Source organism: Brachyhypopomus gauderio, chromosome 5 (genome assembly GCF_052324685.1).
Source record: "Brachyhypopomus gauderio isolate BG-103 chromosome 5, BGAUD_0.2, whole genome shotgun sequence".
Lineage (NCBI taxonomy): Eukaryota > Metazoa > Chordata > Actinopteri > Gymnotiformes > Hypopomidae > Brachyhypopomus > Brachyhypopomus gauderio.
Window position 1 is genome coordinate 10,957,333 of NC_135215.1, and position 24,455 is coordinate 10,981,787.

Sequence of the window (24,455 nt, forward strand, 5' to 3'; positions counted from 1 at the left end):
GCACACACACACACACACACACACACACACACACACACACACACACACACACACACACACACACACACACACACACACACATTCAGTAATTGTACACATATGTGAACTTTGGGATCATTAAAATGGTATCTTATCCACGATGAGACACATCCTTTTTATTCGTCTTAAATGATGATTACTGATAGCTTGGGCTTGCTTGTTTCTCTTGCAGTCTTACTTTCTCACTCACTTTCCAACACCCACAGAACTACGGCTGTAGAGTGCCAGTGTGGGCAGACTGAAGTGGAACATCAGCTACAAATGTCTTGTCTGTACAACAAAGTCAAGCTGGGTCATGTAGCAGGACAATACACAGTATGGTCTACATCTACACCTGAGACGCCATGGGCTTATCCAGACAATAAACTCAGATAAACTCTCTCTCCCTCTCTCTCTCTCTCTCTCTCACACACACACACACACACACACACACACACACACACACACACACACACACACACACACACACACACACACACACACACACACACACACACACACACACACACGTCCAAACAACATGATATGCATGTCCTGTCTTCTCTCCACAGTCCCTCAGTTCCCAGTCTCATTGTCTGGAAATGCAGAAGAAACTGTGTGTGTGAGGGTGACCTGCTTGGTGCCCTGACATGAGGAATGATGAGCTGTTCCTCCGGCCTGCAGTGCACAGAGAACACCAGCGTCTCACTGGAGCCATCTCACAGGAGTGTCACCGCGCTGTGACATCTCACTCTCCTCCCACAGCTCTCTGACAAGCCACGACGAAAGCTGATCACACTTCAGCGCAGTGCCAATACTAAGGCCAGAATTCAGCTAGGGAAACTGGTCCTAAATCAGTCTAAGGAGGTGGATTATGACGCAGGCCCCCATTGGCTATGTCGGTCCCACTGCAGGGAAGTGGGCAGTGATCCTCAGTGCTGCAGCTGTTTAGGTGGAGCCTCAGTGTGATTTACTCGCTGTTGCTCGGGCCTGGAGCTAAAGGTCGGACTCATAGTTGTGGTGGTCAGACAGTGCTGCATCAAACTCTAGTGGGGCCCGCCTCTTTGGCCCACGTGCACAGAGCAATCTGAGGTTGCTGAGGGAAAAGAGGAGGTTTTTGGACAATAATGCTTAACAACAGCAGGTTTTTGGAATGATGGACCTGGCTGGAAAATGGCAGCAGACTGTTTAGACGTCTCCCCATACTCCTGCTCTGTGTATATCAGAGAGGCTAAAATCTGTCCCTGTGGTGCTCTTTGAGTTTGCTCCTTCTCTCTGTCTCTTTCTCTCTCTCTCTCTCTCTCTCTCTCTCTCTCTCTCGCTCACACACACACACACACACACACACACACACACACACACACACACACACACATGCACACAAACAGCTGTGTTTATGCCATTTGAGGAGTGTGTGCATGAGTGTGTCCACGGTCTAGGTTCGTGTGGTTGCCCGTGCCGTTCCACATTCTCACAACTCCACCACATGACCTCAGCAGGAAGGCGTCTAACTCAGTGAGAGCAGAGGATGCAGTCTGGACCCAGTCCACAGCAGCACTCCCCCATCTCTCTCTCTCTCTCTCTCTCTCTCTCTCTCTCCCTGAGATGCTCTGTCACTCTCTTTCTGACTCTCTATCTCTATGACTCTCTCCATCTCTCTCTGTCTGACTTTCTATCGCTCTTTCTATCTCTGTCTCTGACTCTGTTTCTATTTCTAACTCTGTCTCTCATGATGCCTCTCTCCATTCTCCCAGGCTTGCTTTCTCTCTTTTTCTGTGTTTTTCTTCTAACCCCCCCCCCCCCCCCCACCTACTGTGTAGCATGGAGTTCAATTTACTGCCATCACAAGAAGAACACTATTGATACAGGAGAAAGCATGACGGAGTTCCTTCCGGCAAAAGTTTAGATGTGTAAAGTAAGTGCCTGAAGAGTGAGTGTAGATCCCTGTAGATCCCCTCCCACCTCACGAACGGAGAGAAGATCTGGAGGGGAAACAGATGAGAGCTCTATATCACACCTATCTCATCTCAGAGCACAAGACATACACACCCACACATGGAAGATAAATGGGAGTTATCAGCCCGATGTTTCTAAATTAACACACATATAGATGCGCACACACACATACTCACAGAGCCCTAGGATTAAAGAGGAATCTGCCTGCAATGTTCAGCAACATATCTGAATTTGAATTTGCATTGAAGCTCTGCCACCAGTGAGAATATTTCAAGAACAGTTTATGATAAATACATTGGCAACAGACAAGCCACTGACCTGCTTTTTACACCCATAAACATCTCAGTCAGAGGGTAATGATTTGGAAATGGTAAAAAGTAAAAACATACTGCAGAAGTACTCCCACTGGGCAGAGCTGGTACTGATAACTCCCCAAGGCCAAAAGACCCACAACATACAGTGGTCTCTCTATGATGACAAAAGTTATAAATACTCTGTACACTAGAGAGAACACCTACTGGTAACACTATATTAAATGGATGCACTTAGGGAGCCTGGGGTTTGACAAAAATTACTGCTTCATGACTACTGGACAAGACATGCACACGTGCCTACACATACGCACACACACACATGCGCGCGCACACACAAACACACACACACAAACACAAACTGGAGGCAGGTTATGCACTGATGCTGACAGCACAGCTTTGCTTTTATCTGCTTGGAATGGATTTCATAAGAAAAACAGATACATCATGAAAACGTCTGTTTCCAAGAAGAAGAGCTTGTTATCCAGTGATTCTGATCTTTGCACACAGACCCCTGTGACCTCCAAGAGAGGACCAGGCTGAATCCCAGGGCCGCCTGCCCTTGATGAGGGCCGGAATCTGAAACCTGCACTTTATGACCGAGTCTCTTGGTGTTGGTTTAAGATGAAGGTGTTTAGGAAAGCATAAAACATGACATATTTACCACATCAAAAACACAAGAACTAGGCAGAACATAGTCTGCTTTTCAAAATAAACCTCCTTTTTTCAGAAAAAAATTCCTAAAGGAAAGTTTTTTTGTAGCCAAGACCAAAAAATTAATTAACAACAAAAATAAAATTAAAAATATGGATTGAGTATGAGAGGCCTGCTAAAGTAGTGTGTCAAAAATACTGATCAATTCTGTATACCTGTTTATTGTGCGTGTATGTGCGCGCATGCATGTGTGTGTGTGTGTGTGTGTGTGTGTGTGTGTGTGTGTGTGCGTGTGTTTGTGTGTATGTGTAAATTATTACAGAATGTTAGTGTTTTTTGTTATTTGGTCCCCTCTGTATTCTGTTGAACTGTAATATTTCCACCTCTTGCTGATTTTCAGTAATATTCTAGAATAGTGCTTGGTGTGATCAATCCCTCCCTCACAACCATATAGATCTGGTTAGAAAACAAGAACAAACAACCTGCAACACAACATCTCAGATGCAGGCCTTACTGAGAACTACGCCCAGCCTTAAGACAGCATTCAGCCAATGTACAGCCAGTATCTAGTGAGCTCTAAGATACTTCTGATCGCCTGTTCTGAACCTTCAGCCATTCAGCCAGTTCTCAGTCTTGAGCTTGGACACTGCTTAGCTGGCATTCAGCAAACACTACCAGCTTTTGTCCATCATTTGGCTTTCATTTAGCCAACAACAACAATAATAATACAATTTGACTACCTGTCAAAACTACAATGCAGAGTGCAAACACTTAAATAAAGCAAAATATAGGCTACACAATTGAACAAAATGTATGTACACTGACGGGGAAAGAAAGAGGAAGGGGTTAACTAAAGTAACCCCTTTGGTAAAGTCTGGAAGTATTGCTGAGATGAAAGTAACAGGTACATATGACTGATGTAATGAGGGATTCCACTGAGAAGTATACAAGAAATCAAAATTATAATGCCTCATATTACATTCCAATGTATGGGGTAAATTCTAAAAAAGGGTGGGGCCTAATACTGACCGCTGGGTAAACCATGAAGAACAGCAGTGATAATAGATTTCAAAGAGTCAGAGTCAGTGTGAAGTTTTTCCTAGATGGCGATACCCTAGATAGACCTAGAAAAATTTTAATGACAAATTGCATAAAAGTTGCACAAGCTAAGAATGGAAAGTAAACCTGTTCCGTTGCTAACGGAACATCATTTATGATTTTAACAAGAGTCATTTCAGTACTGTGAAGGGTAAAAAAGCCTGCTTGAAAAGATTGCCAGACATCATTTTCCAACAAATGGGCTTTGAGCTGAGTAGAAACTACAGTGTCTGAGACTTTAGCCAGAAATGTAAAAATTTAAATGTGGTGATAATTATTAAAATCACAGGGGTCAGCATTGGGTTTCCGAAGAAAGTGTGATAACTGCCATTTTTAGGGGCTGGGGAACCTAACCAGGCAATGATGAGTTTATAATACGTATTAATAGTTAAAAGAGAGAGAGCAGGAATTGGATAAAGTTGAGAAGCTAAAATATTGTGTTTAGTCGCAAGCAAGAAAGTATATAATTCTGCTGAGAGAGAAAAGGAGGCATTAATCCAGGAAGGCAGTGAAGTTCCTTGAGGTGACCGTAATTCTAAATGTATCTAATATTTGACTGGAACTGTAAAAGAAAAATGATTACATAAATCGGTAGTAACAGTAGTGTAAGACTACTGAACAGTGGACAAGATTAGCCAGAGCTCAGTGCTGATGAAGATGCAGCTAGCTTAAAGTAGGATTCTTTTACAGTCTGCAATAAGTATTATATGTGTAAGATGTCAATTTGAACAGTTCACACGCATAGTTTTAGTTCTAAAAAGAATGTTGTTTCTTTGAGAAAATGCTTTTATTTTGAAAAGTGGAAGGAGTGTGGAAAACGAAAGGAAAAGTAGAGAGACCACAGAGTTGGAGTGAATAAACAAAGATAGACTGCTACAGGACCTGTCTCCATCCTGTGTCCTTTTTTGTCAGGAGTGGTCCAATCACCCATACCAAATACCTACGCTTACATACGTTTTATAAGTATTATCATTTGCCTTAAGCAAATGACCAAGTGAAAGCAACAATTTCAACATCCCTACTGCATCTACATTTCTTTCTGTCTGTGCATGCATGCATTCTTCTGACTAAACGAATAAAACCCAGTTCAGTGCATGTTCACAGGCACGCTTACATCAGCTCTCAAGCAGCCCGTGCTAGCAGACTGCAGTAGCTCTGGGCTGTGTCTGGGGGTAGACAGGAGTGGACTGGATATGGAGAGCACCTGCAAATCCATGAGTAGCACCAAACCTGAGGCGCTGTATAAAGTGGGCAGGCTTGGAGAGGGAAGAACAGCCCCACCTACAGGTGATGGTAGAAGTGCCCCCTCAAGTGACTGGAATGGAGTGCAGAAGAACAAGATTTTGATGGAGAGAGAGAGAGAGAGAGAGAGAGAGAGAGAGAGAGAGAGAGAGAGAGAGAGAGAGAGATTTTCATAGAGGAAGTCTCAGGGTAAAAAAGGATTCATACCAATTTGTTTTTGCTTCCTTTTGAATTTTATGGGGCCATCTTGTGGCCAGTCTTTCTCCCTCCTCTGTCATCATCACTCACAATGTTTATTTTCTATATCAGAATACATTTGGCAGTGTGCTCCCTTTTTCACCACTATTGCCACTGTTTTCCTTGCTATAGATTCAATGTAACTTGCCCTGGCATGGGGCTGCAGTCAGTCTGGGATAGCTGCCCTTCTCCACCCTCACGGCTGGGATAGCTGCCCTTCCCCACCCTCACGTCTGGGATAGCTGCCCTTCTCCACCCTCACGGCTGGGATAGCTGCCCTTCTCCACCCTCACGGCTGAGATAGCTGCCCTTCCCCACCCTCACGTCTGGGATAGCTGCCCCCCTTCACCCTCACGTCTGGGATAGCTGCCCTTCCCCACCCTCACGTCTGGGATAACTGCCCTTCTCCACCCTCACGGCTGGGATAGCTGCCCTTCTCCACCCTCACGTCTGGGATAGCTGCTTTTCCCCACCCTCACGTCTGGGATAGCTGCCCTTCCCCACCCTCACGTCTGGGATAGCTGCCCCCCTTCACCCTCATGGCTGGGATAGCTGCCCTTCTCCACCCTCACGGCTGGGATAGCTGCCCTTCTCCACCCTCACGTCTGGGATAGCTGCCCTTCCCCACCCTCACGTCTGGGATAGCTGCCCCCCTTCACCCTCACGGCTGGGATAGCTGCCCTTCTCCACCCTCACGGCTGGGATAGCTGCCCTTCTCCACCCTCACGGCTGGGATAGCTGCCCCCCTTCACCCTCATGGCTGGGATAGCTGCCCTCCTCCACCCTCATGTCTGGCATTACTCAGACACGCTTCCATGGCATGTCTTCTACGCCCACCTCAGAGACACACCCCCCATTGCCCTCTCTCACTTCAAGGTAGTGTACTTACATGCAGAGCCATTTTAACCACTTGTGGTTCTCCTAGTCATTTCACCACCAACATGCAGATGTTGCTAGAATGTCGAATTTAGATGAGATTGCTCAACATGATCACTCAGATAATATCTAAATGAGCATTTTAAAATGCAGATTCCAAATGTTGCTCTGATGCTAATATGTTCACATGCTGATTAAGTAACATGTGAAGAATGCTTCCTCAAATAAGAGAAACAGCAGGTGCCCAGATTCATTCCAGCAAGGACACAGAAGAACAACACTGATGCGTATGATAGAATGAGAATACCTGGAAAGTCATCTTCATCAGCCATATTAATCACTAATTAGATCATACTACCATTACCAATTGTCTAGACAATCTTTCTTCACATGCAATGAACCTGTGTTCTTTGCATTTTATTTAATACTCACAGACCTGTGCAGGCAAAACAGTCCAGATGTGGTATGCTACCTGTGTTTTCAGAAATTCCCTTCTCTTTTCATCATGTGGAGCTGTAGTACAGCCAGATTATGGACACACACACACACACACACACACACACACACACACACACACACACACACACACACACACACACACACACACACACACACACACGCACACACACAAACACAAGTACACTTGAACACACACACATTTGTACATACATATACATACACACACACACACACACACACACACACACACACACACACACACACACACACACACACACACACACGTGCACACATACACACAAGCACACTTGAACACACACACACGCACACACAAACTCAAGTACACTTGAACACACACACACACACACACACACACACACACACACACACACACACACACACACACACACACACACACACACACACACACACACACACACTTGCATAAACACACAGCAAGCTTACATGAGCCCTCTGGGTAAAAATAAAATCTACCAGTGTTTGGCACACAGAAGACATGCCCAGGGAAGCATCTCGCCTTGTTTGCTTCTGAAAAAAAGGAATTAACATGGCTTAACCCTGCCAAGAGTTTATTTTCCAAACTCAAACAGACGCACTCAGCGTCCTGCATGCACACACGCGCGCGCACACACACACACACACACCGAGTGACAGGACACAGCATGCTGCTGTGGAAAGAGCCACAGGGAAGAAAATAGGGAGGAGGGAGGGGGAGAGAGAGAGAGAGAGAGAGAGAGAGAGAGAGAGAGAGAGAGAGAGAGAGAGAGAGAGAGAGAGAGCAGAAATACTAGTGACAAATATCTGAAATTCCAGCACCTTCTGTCTGTCCCTTTAGAGTATTAGAGTATCCCTCTGGAATGACTTACCTGTAAGTGGATCCACATATGTTTTTGGATTAACCAAAATTATAATAATATATATAATATATAATACTAATAAGTATAATAAGTATACTAACTTAGGTTCATTTTGACACTCACTGAACTGTAAAACAGCATTAGGTACTGGACCTGCAGCTGACCTGCCCTTATCTGTGCAGGATGGGGACACCTTGGCACTGCACAGATGTTTACCACTCACACCAGGACACCACAGAGACATGGCATGGTGCAGTGAGGTGTGTCTGCATCCCTCTGAACCTCACTGGGTAAAGTCACATTTTAATGTCCATTTACAAGTCCTTATACCACTCAGAGAACATGTGTCAGCTTCTTGCCTTTAAGCAACTGATATGGAATTCACTGATAAACGGATGGAGCACTGATAGAGTTAGGGCACAAAATCATTAAGAGTCAGGCTTTTCTCTCTTTTGTCTATGATGCAGTTCCAGTAGCATCAGTGCCATGCTTCATGGAACATCTCTTAAGTGTTTAGTTCCTCATCATAACAGTGTAGCAGTGGCAGAAGTGATTCTGTTTATACTTAGATATTTTTCTCTGCAGCTACATAAACCCTAAATAAACTCCAAATGAACAGGTACACATGCAGTGTCACATACAACACATGTACCACAGAACACACACGTTGTTTATGATGCTGCACAGTGACGGCTAATGACAGAGTCTTAAAGACACACTTAGCATAAGTGTAGCAGTTACGCCTACTCACAAACTCACACACACACACACACACACACACACACACACACACACACACACACACACACACACACACACACACACACACACACACACACACACACACACACACACACACTCACATATACAGTAGTCCAGCAAAAGGAAACAAAATATGTGAAAACCTTGACTTGTTGTTTAACAGTTCCTACCGAGGTTTACATTTCCTTTAATCTCCTTGCGAGCGGATCCTCACACATACGCACAAAGCAGTAAGAGCAGAGGCTCACCTTTGCATGCTGGTTGGCCACGCCAAGCTCCAGAGTGTACGCACGCATGTGTGAGTATCTGTGCGGCCGCGTGCGCGTATGTGTGTGCATGTGCAGCTGTGTTGCCTTCTCTCTCTTTTGCTAACTGACTCCTCTCATCCACGGCTCCTCGTGTGTCTCCCGTTACGCTCCAGTGCGCAGGGAGGGAGGGGTGAGGAGAGAAGCAGGGGGAGGGAGAGGCACCACACCACAGAGTCCAGAAAGGGCATAAACAATACGAGCTCCTCAATATCACAACCAACTCTTCATACACTTTTCCCCTTTTACCACAGTACTGTGGAATTCGGAGTTTATTCATTACATTCAACTGCTGAACTGACTAAATTTTCTCCTTCAACTCAGTAGTTTTACTGACCAGGTAACCCCCCCCCCCCCCCCCCCCCCCTACCCACCCTATACGCCTTTCCCCCTCAACTCTCTGCTGTGCACCTGGATGAGAGGCACACACACACCTGTCTGGATCTTATTAAAGGAGGTGATGATTCCTAGAGGAGTTGTTGAAATTTTCTTCCTCTTTCCCACTCACTTCTGATGTCACTGCTTCATTAGTGTACTGGTGCAGAGCCTCCTCTCTCTCTCTCTCTCTCTTCACTTATTTCTCCTCCTCAGTCTTCTCTTTCTTCTCATACTCTTCTTGGCTGTCTTGACAATCTTTCCTTTCATGCATTTCCACTGTATGTATTGACGGCTAGTAGTGATTGTGTCAAATGCATTAAGCCTTTATCACTTCAATCCTACAACTCTCATCAAGCCTTGAAGAGAAATCTGGATCCTACAATCTGAGTCTAGATTTGTACTGACAAGCACAGGGTGAAAACAAAAAATAAGAAGAAACAGAGGAAAATCTATTCACTTTTATAACTTTTAAAGGCCAATAGGCCATAATACCATCTGCAATCCCTTGCCACAACATTTTAAATCTCATCTCATTCAGGCTGACAGTTTACTAAAAAGTCCCTTCTGAGAGCACTAAAAACCAGATAACAGAATGCTAGAGATCATTTTTCCAGTGTCTTGGCCTTTGTCACGGTGTAAAGGCAGGATTTTCCCAGCTGCAGAAGACACCTCTTCTAAAAGAGTTTATGGCCCTGAAAGTGTCTTTCCAAAATGTGAGGAATGGTGTCCACCGATTGGCTCCTGCTAGTGTCCATTAAAGTCTCTTCCCTCTGACTCTCCCTTTCAGGGCATGACCTTTCTTTTAGGAAAGACCAGAACCTGGAAACTCCAGGCAGACAGACCTGCTGGACTGTTGAAGTATCCTGGGACTCTCAGGTCTTAACCCTAAACATTGCAAATAGGTCTGCATAGCTGACCGGCAACAAAGGCAGACTTCCAGCAGCACATGGGATTGTGCGGTAGAGGATGTCAGTTCCACTTACGTGAGAAGACACCTTCCAACTTTATTCAACAGGGCACTTCCTGACAAATATTCCATGTCCTTTTTAGACTTTGAAATAGCCATTTGGGTTCCAGCTTTACAGAATCAAAGTCAGCAGTTCCTCTGTGGCTAAAGTATATTCGACCTTTTCACAGCCACAGTCTTATTTCAGGCTCTGTTCTCACATCTTCCCTTTTTAGTTTCTTCTGCCTGAAATTCATGAAGCTAAGCAGGACTGGAAACTGCTGCTGCTGGAGAAGGTGCTCTTCAAGAGAAAAAAAAACATGACCTACATCTCAGAAACAAGCCAGCAGATGCTGTGGCACTGGGAGAATTGATCAGCATAGGAATCCCAGAGGAAACCCTGTAACGTAATCCCAATAACCCCAATCAAAAGGCAAATCAGCTTTCATAATCAAACAGATGGAATCTTTCTCCTGCGCTTTGTTTTTTCTATGTACTTCATATTTTTTTTTTACTTACGCACCAGCACAAAAAGTATGAACCACATGAACCTAAACAATGAAATAAAACTGACCAGACACTGTAATTGCAATGCTTTGATTACATGGGAAAATATGATGCTTGACAGTAAGGCAGAGACCCTGATATGAGAGTGTTAAGTGACACACACACACACACACACACAAACACACTTCTGGTAATATTGACATTATCATGTTCGTAAATGTTTTTAATTATGGTCACCATGGTTATTTCTGGCTGCCTCCCTAGAACTGTTGGGCTTACAGTAAACAAAATATTTTTGCTATCACAACAGTTAAATTCTTATATTACTTCATAATTTCAGAAAAAAAGCTCAGCTCTTCCCCATTTAATTGTAACGATGTGTGAGTTTTTTTCTCTCTGTGTGTAGATTCCAGGGCTGTGACTCTGCTGTAAAAACACTTAGCACGCAGCAGCTGCTAACTGATCTCTGGGTGTAATCACAGCAAAATACCTCTGTTTGTTTACCCTAAAAGATCGACAGCTCCTAGGCTGTAGTTAACACATTTTTTTACTATTTGTGAATTAAATGAAAGACAAATTAATAGAGCAATGAATGACAGAGTTTATATATATATATATATATATATATATATATATATATATATATATATATATATATATATATATATATATATATATATATATATATATGATCTATCATACTGTAGGTAATTCCTGATTGATAGCACTGAAAAAGTTAATGAGCAGTTGGGCAGACAGAGTTGAGTAGATTTCAACAACTTCACATAAACAGAGGGCTCAGTCAGCCAGAGCTTTGGTCACAGGAGCTGAAATGGATGAAATATTCTCCATTGTGCTTATAAAGCATGTCCGTCACACAGTAGAGGTGTGAGCGTATGGCTCTGAAGTAATGGGGTCGAGGTAATGCTGATTCTTCATCTTTCTGCTGAATTATACAACCTTTTAAATTTTCTACTACACACAGACTGTGGTCAAAGACAGAAGTTGTATGAAATAAAATGGAATGTGTTTAATTTACTTGATTCCTTCCATAACACTGCATACCTGGAGTATCTCTCATAAGTTTCCAAATCAGATTTAAACACAGACACAAACACACACTAACCACATTATTTTGATTAAAAAGTGATCACAAAGAAGAATTTACAATGAAAACAAAGCGATGACAGATTGACAGTGTATTCTCCGTGACACTTGACTTCTTTTGTATAACCACTTCACAAAGAAGCTTAGACTATGTTTAGCTGTGTATACAGTGAGGTTGACTGACAGGTACAGATACAATCAGTAATTGGTTGAAATGAACTGCAGATTGGGTTCTCCTATAGGTCACTGTTTCCAATCACACCTGCTCTTTTATTCATCTGCCCGCAGCAACAACTGGGCCAGTCCAGGCAAGCGATCACAGAGCACTGTGCAGCACTGATGCTTGTCTACTAGGAATCTGATGATGATATTGTATTTGTAGTCGAGGAAGTCTCATTCAGACAAGACGTCAAGTGTATTCTGCTTTCAAAGTACACAGGAATTTACAATGTCCTTCTAAAGAATCTTTCTGACTTGACAGTAGCGGAGGAATCAAGAAGGTCAACACTACAGAAGAGTGGGCGAACACATAAATCCAGCTACTGGGTGGAAGCAGTCTTCAGATAAACTGCTGAGGACATTTCGCAGTAAAGCAGTCATGTTGTACTAATAACCAAAAGCTACCATATTGTTCAAGCTAAATCAGGGCAGATGCTGCTAATGAGTTGAGTAATAGATTCAGTCTTGATGGGACTCCGTTTAATGGCATGCGGAGTCTGGAGAAGAAGACGGAGAGCCAGGTGTGGTTATGCTGGGATGGATTACATTGGCTGTAGCTTCGGGCTTGTCAAAAATGGCTGTCATTTTTGAATTACTGCTGTATTAATACACTACACTAAAAAGGGTTTTTCTTTGGAGAGAATTCTGGAAGTGTTTCGCATTCTCCGGGGCATTTTCATAGTGCACTTTAGGGCACTTTTTGCAGAGAGCATTTTTTTCTGCCCAACTGCTATTTTTGTGGGCAGCATTGTAAATGCATTGGTGATGTGGGTGGAATGGCACACCTGGAGATGTGACATTCCAATTTGCTGATACAGTCACATTTTAAAACCTACTTTGTTACTAAGCTAAACTAAATGTTACCACTTCCCGAGACCAACTCTTAGTCCAGATGTAAGACTAAAATAGTTTTTTTCCCTGACTTCAAAGGAGTCCGAACATAAAAGTGCTGTCCAATTTCTTACAGTCCTTTTGTTGTTGTACACTATTTATGCCACCTCAGGCTATTATGAACAGGCTACATCCTAAATAAGAACAAACCAGGTTGCAGTGACTGAATGTGTGAATCTATCAGAAAATGTGAATCAGACTGTTGGTGTGTAATTATGCTTGCAGCTTCATGCCAAACCACACCTACTGATAATACGAATAAGATCACGATTATGTACTTTATTTTTCTATTTGTGCTATGACCATGAGAACATGACTTCATGTTTAATATTGTAATTGTGGGTGAGCTGTGCTGGATTATGTAGCTCCTTTGGGGATATAAAAACCATTACGCTGATTGACCAGCGTGCGGCTAGAGTGCAGACACAGATAAATCTGGTTTTCGTTTCTAACTGTTTACACAACACTGGCAGCTACGAACCGTGAAAACTATCAGAAGGCTAATGGCATTGGCATCGGTGTACTACAGAAGGGCATTCGAGGCTGGGCCATGAGTTCAAATAAGAGTGTTTGCTTCCTTCAGCCTTCCCTGGGAACTAGCCCAGCAGAGCGTCTCGCCCCAGCTTCCATGTGCTTCTGAACGAGACATGCACGGCGGGCACTGGATTGAAAACATGGGACCTAATGAATCTGCTTCCATTTAGGTTGGAACATTAAAGCAGCACCATATGAGTTGTTCTCTTCACTCTGTCAGTTATTAATTGAAAACAATCTGCTGTTCATACCAGCGTTCAAAGAGCTCCAGGCTAGGGAAGTCTGGAGCTAGAGACAGTGGCATGGCAGATGTGAGGGGGGTCCTGGGCTGGTGTACAGATCCACATCTAAAGGTTCTGAAGGGCCACTCCTGAGCTTAAAGTCACCCGAGAACTGGCTCGGCTTTTAGGATCGGCTCCTCGGACTCCTTTTCTGCGCTAAGAAGCAGTGCACCTTGCAAAGCATCCTCCTACAAGCACGGGCTGCTAGAGAAGTGGACAAAACATGAAAGACGACGCCTTCTCATGCAAGCACTCACCATAAGGCCTGCCACACAGGGAGACCGCTGGACTGACATAACACTACACAAGGGACTGGACCACTGTAACATAACTTCTCATATACTGTATTCATTGATACTGTGTTCATCAGGCAATGGCAGAACCACACAAGGTTACCGATTGATTATTGTTGATAACAGGAGCATGAAAAGGGAATAACTTGCATTATTGGCATGATGGGGCTAATGGAAATGTAAGGACAAACTGCAGGAGCTCTACAGAGTTTCAGATAAAAAAACCATACAATGATTACTATGTGAACATTTCAAACTGAAGTTTCCCATTTTGTCATGGAAGAGTAGAGGTGCAGTTCTCACTGCTGAGACACGACAACAGTACTACTGCCCATTGGATACCCAATATGTCTCTTCCATTTTGTATATGTATTTTGCCTTTTTAATATGTCAGATTAAAAAAATAATAAAGAATATGCAGGATAATTAACGACGACAAAATACAAAACAGGATGAACTGAAAAACTGGGCTCGATTCTCTATTTTTATTAAGTCAAAAGTTGAAAAGTATTCCCAAAGGAAGGAGTGTCACAACATAAAATTCACTGTTTGGTTCATCTGTCATTAAAATGTTCCAGTACATCCTGAAAGGAAGAGCACAGAGCAGCCCAGGTGCTGGTCTTCGGGCACCTGTTTTGGGTGCTTATTGAGGGCTGGTGGTCTACTTGGTCCACCAGCCCATAATCCAGGACACTGATCCTAAATGTGGATCTTGTTGCCCTGCCCACAGAGAGACAGAGAAGGGACCACAGACCACAGCAACATACAATTATCCCAAACAAGAGAGTCAGGCCAAACTCTTTCCACTGAGTCAAACAACAACACACATACGTGCTCATACAAATACAAAAACACTCAAGCTCCTCTGTGTAGAATTTCAACCATTACCTCTTTTTATATAAGTGCATTTCTCACCCTCTGTGTCTCACGCATCCCACACATCTCAAATGTCTTACACACGGCTCACAAACACATACCCACATTCAGAACAGAAAACCATTACCACATGCCAGATTGTCACCTGCACCTTGAATCAAGCAAACATAAACAAACAAACAAAAAACACACACAATTCGCAACTGCACTCAAATCACTTACACTTACATTCATCCTAACCCAGACGGGTGTAACCCTTTTTCTAACAGTGCTATTTGCAAAACACATTATTGCTTTAGTTCAAAACTCCAGTCCCCACTCCGTTAACAGAGGCCCCTGTGTTTGGACAGTTCTCTGGTAGTCAGCATGCAGGCATGTGTGCAGTGTTGGCATGCAGTTACATTCCGCACATGCCCCGAAGGGCTACCTGAGAGCGGCCCAGCCCAGCCAGGTAATGCCTGCCGCGCATACATGCTGGATTAGCCTTGGAGGCTGTCCAAGAATATCTGCCCTCACCCTGTTTTCTTAGAAGGGCTGACCCAGTGGAGTGGGATTGAGGTTGTAAGATCAAAGGGGTGATGGTGCTCAGGCCTTTTTTATGGAGGCTACACAAGCCCATATGTTTTGAATGAGGCCGGTCTGCCTGCAACCTGGACACTAACACACTGATATATTATATAAACCATCATATTCAATACAGAACCACACAGAGACACTAGGATTTCAGGCTTATTTTGGGGACATGTGATCTTCAATCTGCAATTTGTTTCTATTATGGGGTTTTATTTATTTTTTGAATAAACAGAAAGACAACTGACAGTAATCCAATGCTTTATCACAAAACTACATCTACCATGGATTTGTTGAGAATTAAAGTTGTGCTATCACTCTTAGTTGAATAAAGTCTTATAGGTGGGTCATGGCTGGATTTAAACTTATAATTGGCTAAAAAGTTCCTATTGGAGAGTGGAGACACCCCAAAGTACTTGAAACAAGACATGTTCTACTCAAGCACTACACTGTCCTGAATCCCACATCAATTCTGCTGAAACCCCAACCATTGGCACAAAGCCGACAGTTAAGCACAGGAGGTGAGTTTCAGGGTTAACAACAGAGACATCTTAGTGTAGCTGGGAGATATGTTGCTTACCATTAGCAGCAGTGAACAGAAAGCCTCTGTTCCATGTGTACAAGTGACTTTGGGAGCTCTGCACAAAAGACCAGATAAACAGACAGCACCAGAAGCAGAATCTGGAGCATCTTCAAAACATAAGAAAGTGTCTCACTAGGCCTGTGAATATGATTCAAATATAATTCAGTGGAGAGAAATGTGGGCTTGGGAGAGGATAGGATATAAAATGGATGCAGATGGAAGGCTTGCTTTGAAAGAGGAAAGAGGAAAAGAAAGCCAATATTTGCCAGAATAAGCAGCTTTGATTTGTGAAGTGAAATCAGTGCTTCTATGTGACATCTATGTGTCATTTCCAGGGCAATGATGTGTTTACACAGCAAAAATCTATGAGGGAAAACGGAACGCAACATGGTCATCGCATTCATCTCAGTTCTCCGTCAGCTGAATCTCTCATACTCTCCCGTTCTACGATTCCAGTTTGGGCTGTTCCAACATGTCAGGCATTATGTCCAGGTGATAGCTACAGGCTCCACCATGACATTCCTTAAAATGTTTCATTACGGCCTGGAGCTCTGTGACTTGATGTATGTTAGATCTGTGTGTTGAACTTCAATGGCGAGTCCATTTTTCATGAACACACAAGAAAGACATGGCTTTATTGGATGATGTCATTTTGTGAAGGCATATTGCCTTTACAAGTCGTAGCAAAGGATGCTTGGAGGGTTCTTTGCATATAGGTATGACATTAAATGTTTTATTAGGAAGGATGGATTGTTTTGCATTTTAAATCTGGTCGAGAGTTCCCTTTTTATGTTTTTTCTTTCCTTTTCTCTGTTACTTACTGAACCATAATGGCAAGAAACCTAGACTGACACACCAGTCTTCCTATAATAAACATTTCTCCCTTAAAAAACATTATTATCTAAAAGATGCATTTCAAGGATGAACAGGCATATTGACTGCTCTATAAAGTTTCTTATTTTCATAGAGTAATGATTTCAATGTGAATTGCCAGACTGTATTGTATATTATACAGGGGGTCCTCGACTTACTACGTTGATCTGTTTCTACATTGCGTTGTAAACTGATTTTCGGTGTAAGTCGGAACATACGTACATACTGTACGTAAATAACATACTGTAAGGACTTATCCTATCCTAACGACTGTAAGCTAAAATGGCGTACAATGCGACTGGGGTGACGCCGTCCTCCTCGGTCCCAAGCCACATTAACCGTGTATTCTTCCGCCGCGCACAACAAACACGAAGTTCGCATTATGACGTTTACGACGCAAAACCACTTAAGTCGAAACAAGGCTTTATACAGTCAATGGGAAATGTGTCGTAACCACGAAACATCGTAACTCGGGACTGACGTAACCCGAGGACCCCCTGTATATTGTGATATTGTATTAGTCTGAAATTAATGGCTTATCAGCCATTATTAGCTGATAATGACTACAGTTTACCAGTAGGAGAATGTTATAGTTAGAGAATATGTGAAATAAATATGTGAATGTTAAAACATTCAAATTCTTCAAATCTGGCACCATACTGATGTGCAGTGATTCCAAGGTGAAAATTGATGTCCAGTGTACTATTTTATGAAAATTGCCATTTGGTTTGAAACTAATTGTCAATAGAATGTCAGACCTGTGCTGGAGGAACTAAAAGAGAATGCATTTGAACATAGTGTAAAACTCCCAGACCATTCCTGGTTCTGAGCATATGAGAATGTCTCAAAGTCATCTGGATAGCTCAAGTTTTCAATTAGACAATTAGCTTAGTATACTTGCTTAGTGGGGCTAATTCATTTTCTAACATTGTTCCTTAGAATTGTGCAACAGAACTAAATGTCATAGGTGTTAGGAATGCATAACAAATAGAAACATTCTGGTCTCACATTCTGACGTCAGCAGCGGGCTTCAGCAGATGGGTGACGTTATCATAGCCTGTTAATCGGACAGAAAATCTTTAAACCTTGGCTAGTTATTGGGTAGTGACATAGTGAACCGACTTTTATGAAAGTGGTAAACACGGAAAGTTAAATGAATCCTGCAGACACAGAGGGAAGTAATTAAGAGGCATAACACCAACACCTGCATCACTCTGAAAAGACTGCAGAGCAAGGGTAAAAGCACACACCCATCCTACCCTAATGACATTATCCATCTGTCAGCAGAGGCAATAAGAACAGCCTGTCACACATGACTGTGACTCCCTCTCAGTTGCGTCTGCCCATTAACTCTGATTGCAGCCGTTCTTATCAGTCACCCATGGGGGCGTGGGAGAGGGACGGGTTGAGGATGTTAGAGGTGAAAGACAAATATACCACCCATCTTAACTTGGCAAATGTTCTCTCTCCACACGTAGGCCCCTAACCCACTGACGAAAGCCCCGCTCAGCCTTGCCCAAACTTCCAACTTAGATTTTGGAAGCTTATTTAAGGACAGGAAGATTACAGGATCTCCACCACTTCAAGTGTGTGTCCTTCTCTTGACCAGTAAGCGTATAGATGAAGATAAAAACACAAAGTGAGAATGCAGCAAACTAAATGTTGATGACACTGATGAATTCAAATATTATTTTTTTGCTTGTGGCAGTGCCTAATGCTGCATGTATCAGTCAAAGGACTGACAGGGTTCTACACACCGTCCAATCACAAATGCCCCAAGGCCAAACTTACCGCACCATCTATGCACAGAAAATCAACCCTGAGACTTTGTTCTCCAATGAGATGTCCCCAGGATAAGGAATAAATGACAACAATGATATCATTGCTACCCCTGACCTCGCACTTCTTACCCCCACCCCTCTCCCCCCACCCCTCTGCGTCTCTCACCAAATGGATCAACCCAGTGGAAAGCCTGTTTTCTTAAGCTTGAAGTTACTCTTCCACTTTGATGTGTGTTTGCCAAGAAAAGACAGTGACACCCTCTAACTATCCGTGACTTATTACTCTAGCAACAAGGTCCCCAATAGGACATGGCTTATTAATAGACTTTTTTTTTTGTTTTGTTTTGTTTTTTTTTTTTTTTTTACTGCGTTTGACCCCAATACAGCTCTCAAGAAAAGAGCCACTGTGGAGAGACAGACGGGTGAGGCTGCACAGATTTGACAGGCTCTCTGTCATGAACGCCTGCAGGTGATGCACTGAGGCTGACAATGGAGTATGCACACTGTCTCGCTCAAAGGCTTCTCCCACTAAAATATGTACATATTATTGAATACTTTAAGAGGATATGATGTCACTCTCATAAATCAGGTAAATTACAGCTGCGCCATTCATCAGATCTACTGCCAAGAATTCATATCTCTAAATTTATTAGGAGTAACTATAATAGGAAAATGATCATGGAAATGATAAAACTCAAAATGATAATGCTGCAGACGGTCTGTTTTAGAATGCAGCGTTTGCAGGTGCAAGAGAAACCATTAACTATGAGTGATGAGAAAGAAAGCATGCATATTAATACTCCTGAATAAAGTGCAGGATGATCATATTCTCAATTCACTGTATTACAACACAATGTCTCCTAAGTTCGATATATATATATATATATATATATATATATATACAGATGTTTATATATTTAAGATATGGATCATGGACTGAATAAACCTAGCAGTTTATATAAGTGAATAAAAATGTGGCTATTAAATAAACTTTTGGAGCTGTATGATTTCAGGTTTAATCCTATGTGGGGGTTAGAAGAGGCTTGAGGAAGTTGTTTCTGCTGAGAAAAAGACAATTCTCAGACTCTGCAGTTCAGTGTCCTCTCAGCCCCTGACGTTTCGGAGACTTCTTCTGTGGCTTCTAAACCTCATGTCTTTGGCCTGCGCTCACACTCTATTTATGCAAGAAAATAAAGCCAAAACGTCGGCCCCTCCTAAATCTGTAAACTGCAATTAAGCTAAATTCCAAGTTTATTTCCAAATGGCGTCCCTGCTCCAGACCATGCGAGAGGCTGAAGTCTAAAATTATCACACTTTGGGTCAGGCAGCCCATGAGAAGTCAGTCCATCTACTCTTCTCCCAAGGACCCAGGCTACTCCCCTGTCTGATCACCCCAGAAGGGGTTAACCTCAGCTGTCTCTAGCACACAGTGGAATATAGGCTATGTGAAAATCAAAAAGAAAGTCTTCAGAGATAAAGAGAATGACAGTTATGGGCATGTTAAGTAAAGATCAGACCAAGCTTATACAATATATATACACCTACACACACACACACACACACACACACACACACACACACACAAATGTACACAAAAATGTAATTGCCTATATTCCACCATTAGACTTGAGAGATAAATGAGAAAATAAGAAAACTACACAGGAAAGAGTGTTATGCAGGTTTATATGTGGGGCGGCTGAGGGCTATCAGAGGTCAGCAGCTCAGCAGCACACTGGCTGGTCTGGCAGGGTGCATAATTGGCAGGCTCCCCCAGTGAGCAACAGCGTCTCCAGCAGATTGCAGAGTGACAGGCATGTAATCGGAAGTCCCAACAACCGTGTCATTTCACCAAATTTTTGCTGGGATGGCGGTGATCAAAAACAAAACAAGATTTACATTTTTATAGAGGAGTGAGTGAGTGTGAACCCAAGATTATGCCTTAGCCGATGTGGTCAGAGGCGGAAAACACTCAGGGGGGGCGTGCGTGCACACACCCGCACGCACGCACAAACATAAACAAACATACATTCAAACACACAGTAAAAAAAATGCATAATGCAGACAGAGGTGCATATGGTACATTGCAAAACTGACACTGCAGATTAACACTAACATATCACCCAATGACACCAGTCTTTTCAGAGTTTGAGAAAACAGGACATGAGTAGGTTGATGTGTATGTTTATTACACAGACAAGGTAGATATGGGAAAAAAAACACATTAGCCACCACAACAAAACATACAGAATATATCCATGCCAAGAGGAGGAATGAGAAGAAAGAACAATTCATATGTTATAAAACACATAATTGGAAAAGAAGAAAGCATTTTTACCTCGAACAGCTTAGCTTGGTCAGTCCGTGTGATTGATCTGAGACAGACAGGACAGCTGGTCTCAGCACATCTGAAACAAAATAATACCAGTCCTAAGAGAGGAGAGGCCTCCGATATCTGTATATCTTGGAAAACATTGTTTTCCTTGATTTGGAATCAGTTTAAAAGAGAAGGAGGGGTGTTTCCGTTCAAGTGCGTGCATTTTTTTTTACAGCCTTGTGTTATTTTTTTATGATGTTTGCTGTTTATTTCACACAGACATGAAAGTGTTCATTCACCAACAGGCTTTCTGACGTCTTCTACAAGGAATTTATTAGACCAAACACTGATGCGCAGTTGGATAAACCTCCAAAGCACAGGGAAGAGAGGCAGTCAAAAGATATATCAAATATACCCATCCTGGCAAACCAGGAGGAGAGCAATTCAGGGGTTGTGGAAACAAACACTTCTCATCTAAGTATTTAAGAATGTTGGTCAGACGAGGTGTATTCTAGTCGCTGAGGAAGAAAAGGAACCTGATGCGTGTCTGCTGGTTCCTGTGGGGTGATCCATTTAACATGTGGACAGACACGCCTAAGATCGGTGAGGTTCAAAGCTGCTCAACACATGTGGTGCCAATCTGCACAAACTGACATACAGTCTACAGTGCTAAAGGTGTGTGTGTGTGAGAGAGAGAGAGAGAGAGAGAGAGAGAGAGAGAGAGAGAGAGAGAGAGAGAGAGAGAGAGGCAGAGAGAGGAAAGACCCATATTCAAAGGTAGACATCAGCAGCCATAATCAGATATAGACATAAATACACAAACCCAAACTCTTAGACCCATATACAGTACATATTTTAAAACAAACATCTTCTGCTCAAGATGTAACAGTTTATTATGAAAAGTTCTGAAAGAACATGTGAAAGATTATTTCCCATTAAACTATATAAAAGTGTCCTTTGAGTTGCAATTAAGCAAACCAGAGATAACCAATGAAAACTGTGCTAAATCAAGCCATTAAGCAACAATTTGGAAAATAACACATGCTTCTTCAGGCATGGGAGTGTGTTTGTGTGTTGGATGGTGTGATAAACAGCTGCAGACAAATATGAGCTCACTATCCTTAAGGGAATAGAGCTTTCCAATGAATGAAGACGCAGCCTCCAGACAGAGAAGTAAGGCCAGCTCCTCAGCAGACCCTGGGAAAGGTCACTGTTGGCTGTGAGGGTGACTGAACTCTGTGGGGCCTAAATCTTTGACTCATCCATGCTGTCGTACAGAGTTCACCAAACCATAGTGTTAACAACATACATAAGATAAGCCACACTCAGCTGATACAATGCCAGAATATGCATGTTATGGACTAACTCTCTCTCTCTCTCTCTCTCTCTCTCTCTCTCTCTCTCTCTCTCACACACACACACACACACACACACACACTCACACTCACTAGCCACTTTATTAGGTGCACTTTGCTAGTACCGGGTTGGACCCCCTTTTGCCTTCAGAACTGCCTTAATCCTTCATGGCATATATTCAACAATGTACTGGAAACATTCCTCAGAGAGTCTGGTCCATATTGACATGATGGCATCATGCAGTTGCTGCAGATTTGTTGATTGCACATCCATGATGTGAATCTCCCATTCCACCACATCCCAAAGGTGCTCTATCGGATTGAGATCTGGTGACTGTGGAGACATTTCGAGTACAGTGAACTCATTATCGTGTTCAAGAAACCAGTGGTCATAAAGGGATGGATGTGGTCAGCAAAAAAACTCAGGTAGGCTGTGGTGTTGACATGATCCTCAATTGGGCCCAGAATGTGCCACAAAAATATCCCCCATATAATTGCACCATTACCACCAGTCTGAACTGGTGATACAAGACATGATGGATCCATGCTTTCATGTTGTTGACGTCAAATTCTGACCCTGCCATCTGAATGTAGCAGCAGAAATCGAGACCTATCAGACCAGGCCACGTTTTTCCAATCTTCTATTGTCCAATTTTTGTGAACCTGTGCGAATTGTAGTCTCAGTGTCCTGTTCTTAGCTGACAGGAGTGACCCCCGGTGTGGTCTTCTGCTGCTGTAGCCCATCCGCCTCAAGCTTCGATGTGTTGTGCGTTCAGAGATGCTTTTCTGTATGCCTCGGTTGTAACGACGTTATTTGAGTTACTGTTGCCGTTCAGCTTGAACCAGTCTGACCATTCTCTGACCTCTGGCATCAACATGGCATTTGTGCCCACAGAACTGCTGCTCACTGGATATTTTCTCTTTGTCAGAACATTATCTGTAAACCCTAGAGATGGTTGTGCGTGAAAATTCCAGTAGATCAGCAGTTTCTGAAATACTCAGACCCTGAGTCTGAGTCTGGCACCAACAACCATGCCATGTGCAAAGTAATTAAATCATTTTTCCCCCATTCTCATGCTTGGTTTGAACTGCAGCAGATCGTCTTGGCCATGTCTACATGCCTAAATGCACTGAGTTGCTGCCAAGTGATTGACTGATTCAACATTTGCGTTAATGCGCAGTTGGACAGGTGTACCTAATAAAGTGGCAGGTGAGTGTATATACACTGCGTGGTTTGAGAATATGACAAAACCTGTCTGCCTTGTGTTCATCCAAACCTTCAAGGCTTGAGATATTTCTTTTTAAAATACTCAATTATTTTGAAGGAGCATGTATATGATTTACATATGGACAGTGTTGAAATTTATAAAGACACTAGCTGGCTAGCATTAACTGGCTGAACTTCACTACTTCACAAGCTAGCCACATTAATGAAGTTCAGCCAGTTAATGCTAGCCAGCTAGTGTCTTTATAAATTTCAACTGTCCATATGTAAATCATATACATGATCCTTCAAAATAATTGAGTATTTTTAAAACACAAGCTAGCCACATTAGTTAATGTTGATTTATTAAATAGATTAATGTTGTGTTGGTTTTTACATTTACTCTGTTTCATTATCCTCTTGAAATATGCTTAGATTCCATTGTTTGGGGCTTATTTCCACTGCTCTTCTAAGGTACAACTTTATTGGTGCTCTAGAAAAAGGGCATGTTGGAAAAATGGGTTTTCCATCTGACAGTGACAATATACAAAAAATTACAATAAAACACAAGCACACAAATTAACATGTGCACGCACGCGCGCGCACACACACACACACACACACACACACACACACACACACACACACACACACACACACACACACACACACACACACACACACACACACACTGTGAACTTTGCAATGTAGCTCACAGTGTGTTTAATCTTGGACTAGGATTAGTCTATGACTGGAAAACTGCCACAAGCCATTAAACTTGTGGGAAATATCTGTAAATATTATTGCACATGATTTAAAAAAATCTGGATCAAATTGGATTGATCCCTTTATATGTATACAATCTATGTTTATCTGTCACACTACACCTTTCATGTAGAGAAGCCCACACTCAACACTTTTCAGCAGTTATTAAACAGACAATGAGA

General features: G+C 42.7%; 1 long non-coding RNA gene across 1 annotated transcript in view; it reads right to left on the reverse strand.

Moving 5' to 3' along the window:
• The window catches only part of LOC143514432 (uncharacterized), a 194,519-nt gene that overhangs the window by 62,801 nt on the left and 107,263 nt on the right, over nucleotides 1–24,455 (reverse strand). The window contains exon 4 of the long non-coding RNA XR_013130874.1: nucleotides 20,971–21,040. This is a non-coding gene — a long non-coding RNA (uncharacterized LOC143514432). The remainder of the gene's footprint in view (nucleotides 1–20,970; nucleotides 21,041–24,455) is intronic.